This window comes from Diadema antillarum, unplaced genomic scaffold, assembly GCF_040938485.1.
Source record: "Diadema antillarum isolate AM-2024a unplaced genomic scaffold, OU_Dant_1.0 seq00001528_RagTag, whole genome shotgun sequence".
NCBI lineage: Eukaryota > Metazoa > Echinodermata > Echinoidea > Diadematoida > Diadematidae > Diadema > Diadema antillarum.
Window position 1 is genome coordinate 319,480 of NW_027272260.1, and position 6,000 is coordinate 325,479.

Sequence of the window (6,000 nt, forward strand, 5' to 3'; positions counted from 1 at the left end):
TTTCAGGACCCTTCTATGAAATGACAATGAGATTGCTCTTATTGTTTTCAGGGAAACTTTGTCACAATTTAACGATGATTTCTTTCGAAATTGCCATCACTGATTATGAGACTCCATGTGAAAATCCAACAGACAAGATTAAGATAAGAAATAAGCTTAGTTGCTCGAGGGTACAAAGCTGATTCTTAAAAATAGGTACATGTACATGTTCCTGTGTTAAACACTGATACACTTCATTTTTAAGGCACTGTTGTTTTAACAAAGCCATTTCCCTTTAGAATAGATAGATTTATAAAGAATACTTGAGCAATGAAACTCTTGTAGTGCAGGAGGGTGTCTGTGATTGTGATTATTATCTAGCAAGATGTCTTGTAGCTGCCATACAATGTAGTCACATAGTAACAGTGTTCGAAAATCACTTATATTTACTATTCCTGGAAAATGAAAGGAAATTTTGCCTTGTTGCAATTTCACAGGAAGGTTACAGAATTTTGTGTAGAATGGATGTATGATAAGTACATTGTAATGATGTGGCTATTGTGATTTCAGCATAGTGAGATACAAGTGTAGGGGAAGGAGGTATGTTTCATTTGAGGAACAGGTGAAGTACTTTGTAATATTAAAAGCATAGACATGTATGACTGAAGTCACACTCCAGTCATCTGACCAAAGCCACTTTTTTGAGTTGCTCAGAGGATACATACAGTACCAGACAAATCGAATTACTGGTAGATTGTATCGAAATGGTCAAATGTGTTGTATGAGGTTTGATAATGATGGCTTTTTTTTTTCTTTTTTTTTATGGCACTTCTTTGCTGTTTGGCCACTTTTTCCTCTCTCGCATATTTTTCTAGATAGCAGAATTTTGATTTTTACTGTGTCTTTCAGGGTTGTAAATCTTTTTGTTACTTTTCTCTTTTTTTCACACTGAATATTTCTTTCTGATCAGTTGATGTATAAGTACCAAACAGCATTTGGTATCATGGTAAGGGTTATTTGTGTGTTTGCTGCTTACAGCTTCTTGTTTGCTTCCCTGCATGCTGGGGTCTGTCTCATGAAAGTCTTATCAGAGACCTATTGCTCCTGAGACACACCGATGACAGACTTCATGAAATGGGTTTGAAAGTCTCTCATAGCTACATACATATGAATGACTTTGGCCATTCTGAGTTTTATGTGATGACTTCATGAAATGCAGCCCTGGTTACTTTCCTTGGCCTGCATGTTCATATTTGAGTCAATGCTTGGTGAGATTTAACAGTAATGTATTAAAGGACAAGTCCACTTTCATATACATAAGGATTGAGAGAATGCAGCAATATTAGTAGAACGCATCAGTGAAAGTTGAGGAAAATTGGACAATCCGTTCAAAAGTTATGAACATTTTAAGTATCTGCACAGTCACTGCTGGAAGAGAAGACTACTACACTGTATGATGTCACATGCGTACAACTATATAAGGAAAAGTAAAAAGAGAATTTCACAAAACTTTACTTTTTGAATAAAGTGCTCATTTCTTCGACTTGCTACTGACGTATACGTTAGGGTAATATTATTCCCCCTGACTTCTGAAAGAGAGAAGTCGAGTGTTCTTTTGTTATGCCAGAAAAATAGAAATATGTTGAATTTTCTTTATTCTTTCTTTATATCGTTGTACTCATGTGACATCACAAGCTACAGTAGTCTTTTCATCCAGCCGTGACTAAGCAGAAACTTCAAAAATTCATAACTTTTTAATGGATTGTCCGATTTTGCTCAAACTCTCACTGATGTGTTCTACTAATATTTCTGCATTCACTCAACCCACATGTCTATGAAGGTGAACTTGTCCTTTAACTCTGTTGTGAGAATTTCTTTTTTTTTTCCCCCTTCTGATGGAATTGCTGACTGTTTTATGTCCCAAAAGCAAAGTACGGTAATTTGGTTTTCTGAAAATCAGAATGTTAGTGTACGTGCATGTGTATGAAGCTTGAGCTGTACCAATGTTCAAATTATAGAATGAACTCTTGCTGTTATGTTGTGTCAGAGAAATGATTTGTGTGTCAAAAAGGAGCCTGTGGTAAATACATATAGTGCAGAAACAAAACATAAAACTCATATTGTAACTTGATGAATAGAAACATGTATGTTGGCGTGTGTTATTTGCCTTCAAAATGACTATTTTCAAAGTGTTTCTCTCAAGCATTTGTTAATTCTTCTGTTGTGTATAATTGTATGGACAGCCTTTTATGTACACTGCATGTGGTTTAGGTGCTGTAAAAACAAATTATGGAAATCAATTTCTCAAAGATGTATGCATGTTTTGTATGACTGTGATTTACCTGCAATGAATGTGTAACGGTATCGTCTGACTCTTGCTGTTATGGCAAAAGTACGTCATTAAACTAGTGTTTATCCCTTTCTTGTGCTTCTCTAGAATTTTATACCATTACTGTGACACACTTTGATATCTTTGAACATTTATGACTTATGTACACTGTACAATGTGAAGCTTGACCTTTGGCACATTAAAAATATGATGTCAAATCTGTGGTAGTGCTATCAACTTGACACTGTTCTATGAACAGTGGGACCAGCGTGGTGCAGAGAGCACGTTCGTGTACTGATAAATTACTGAATACGCTGTGTATTTTGCGAGGTTTTCTTTTTTGCGAATTTTGTGAATCAGATGCTACGTGTATTTTCGCGAATTTAACCACTTGATATTGTTGGGATGTCCTGATTCCTATTTAAAAAAATAGACTCGCTGAAGATATGGTGTATACAGTACCTGTACGTTGTAATCTTTGTCATATTTGAAATTCTCTTTACTACTCCTGACATTATAAATATCAACATGTTGGTCTTAATTGAAACAATTACATCATACTTCATTGTATCTTCCAGGCCAACGAAATGGACATGATTTTCATACACATATTTCTAAACATTCCTGTTATGATTTGCACTGAAACGTATTCTTTAATGCAACAGAACATGTCGTATGGTACACGGCCCCCTCGACACCCCTGTAAAACCTCGCACACTTGTATACAGTCAAACCTTGCCTTGAGTCGAATCCATTTGGACTGAAGAAATAGCTTTGACGTAGAGAAACTTTGTCTTATAAGCGGTTAAATTCAATAGAATATAAAGATTGGAGGACTTGAGAAGATCTTCAACTTAGGCGATTATTTGACTTATGCAAGGTTGACTCGAGCAAGGTTGACTGTATTTCTTCTGGGTAGAAGTAAACAAATATGTATGTGGATGCTACTCTCTCCAGGTCTGTGTTCTTCAATAATCAAAATAAAGATTATTTGCAGAGCAAATGACTCGTTGAAATCAATTTTGATACTTTGATACAACAACAACAACAACAACAACAACAACAACAAAATATTAAAAGGAAAAGTAAACCAGGAACTTTTCGAGCAATTTTTTAGCTTACCATTTATTGTACTGCTACAAGTATCTATCCTATCGTAACTTGTTTATTCACTAAATGGCAAAGAGTGTACATTTCCACTTTGGACCAGAAAATCACAGGTCAGAATATAAAGGGGAAAAGACAGTCAAAATTGTAATACTGGATGCAAAGGCCCGAATTCACGAAGGTGGTACAATTGAGACCGTGGTTTAAATCATGGACAATTTGTGTGGAGCGCCAAGTGTCGCATGGCCTATTTCATTACAAAATCAGTCATTTCGTCGATGAAATGTTGTGACAAAATGATCATGATTGATTTCGTAACAAAATAGGCCATGCAACACTTGGCGCTCCATACAAATTGTCCATGGTTTAAACCATAGTTTCAATTTAACCACCTTCGTGAATTCAGGCCAAAGAGAGGGGCAGAATTGTAGGACGCACTTTCATTTGTTGGTTTTTATTCTGAGTTGCAAATATTTTTCAAGGGTATACTGTATGAGCCATATATTTCGCGAGTCTAAATTTTCGTGATTTGGGAATACGATTTCGCATGTGGTTGAATTCGCGATCGTGGAGTCCTGCACTGCACGAAGAAATGTACATGCGTACGTCACATTCACATCGGGATTAGAGTCAATATTTTCGTGTGTCTTTAATTTTGCGAAAAGCACCCAACTCGCGAAATTCGCGAAAATAAAAACCTCACGAAATATTTGGCGTATACAGTAGCTGTTTTTAAGCTGAGCGAGCCATTTGCACTACAAATATTCATTGTGTGATATGAATATTCATTTTGTATCCCGATGCCTGATGGTCATTTAATGACTGTACATTACAATATGTATTCAAATCTAAACCTTGATATCTTGGAGATGAAAATTGATAAAATGATCTTTTGTGTTTATGGCTGAGTTTTACACTCCATTCTAAAAACCTTGATATGATTTTGTAATCTCGTACTAGTATGTATGGCATTCGGTATTCATTTGTGTGTATATTGGATATTGTCAATGACTTCTTCAATAAATTTAACTGCAATTTGACTTGTAGATACTTCACTTCATATCTCTTTGTCTGATTTGTTGTAGTTGCTGTTGTTGTAGCAGTAGTAGTAGTTGTTGTAGTTGTAGTAGTAGTAGTAGTAGTAGTAGTAGTAGTAGTAGTTGTTGTTGTTGTTGTTGTTGTTGTTGTTGTTGTTGTTGTTGTTGTTGTTGTTGTTGGTTGTCGTTGGAGAAATATGAGAGAGATAGAGACTTTTTAGGTCAGAGGTTATGTATGCCATCCATTATACATGACAATTCATTGATAGCTAATGATGAATGAAAATCCAAGTTCAGAACATAATTGTTTTCTAGTTTGGATAAGAAATATTTGGTTTTTGTTTTTGTTTTTTGTTTTTTTGTCTTGGTTTGGTTTTTTGCCATCTACTGCTAGTTCACTGTGGGAAATTGATAAAAACCCAAAATGTTGCAAATTTCATGTTTTACGTTCTCAATGATAAGATACAGTACAGTATGTAGGGGATAGAAGTACAGTGTACACACAAACATCACTACATGTATAACACTAGAAAAGCACTCTTGAGAGCGCAGACCTCCGCGGGGCCAAGCATGTAGCTCATTTCCACCACTGATCTTGTTCTTCCAGAGATATCAGTGATTTCCACCCATATGTATTTATAGCATTGTGTGCTGAAAGTCGCCCGATTTCCCAATACAGTATAGAAGCCTTTGTTACGTCATAAACCCTCAGCTGCACGGCGCGCCTCGTCCTAGCAGAAACTAGAGCACGCACTTTAGTGCGCGCATGCAAACCTCAAATACGCACAGCCTGAACTCCCAAGTTCATTGACCCTACCTGCCAAAATATCAAAAATCCTTCATAAATTCCCCCAAAATTAATCGTTTGTTACTTGTATCATTCTAAACCTTTCCTGCAAGTTTCATCCAAATCCGTTCACTACTTTTTGAGTTATTTTGCACATGGACAAACTAACAAACACACAAACACACAAACCAATAGTAAAGAAAACACAACCTCCTCCCTTTGCGGAGGTAAAAATAGTCTGGACTGTTAGAAGTTTCTCATGTTAACAGCCAAAGAAAACAAAATAAGTAATGACAATCGTACTAGTGAAATACTCTTGTATTGTCGAATCTGGTATTCATATTACCAAATTTATTACAGGGTTCACCTGTTCATTATATCAAATTTACATAAATGTATTCATTCCTTACACAAATCTGTAATGCCGAATCACTTAATTAATTATCCTCATCATTCCTCACACACATACATATCGGAAGCAGTTAAACATAATTACATCTACAAGGCACAAACAAGAACAGTAGAGCGTGAATGAATGGGGAAGATTGTATTGACAGATTGTCAGAAGACATACAATGTAAAGGGAATATGGTAACCGTTGCCAAAGTTTTACACTGAGTGATAACAAAATCTTGGTTCCTCAATGTTATATTTTGCATAGTTATGCCTTGTTGTTGTTGTTTTTTATTGTCTTGTTTTGTTTACCTTTTAACAGAAGGTCCCTTGTTGAGAAAGCTTTAATATCCAGTACAAAATGTATG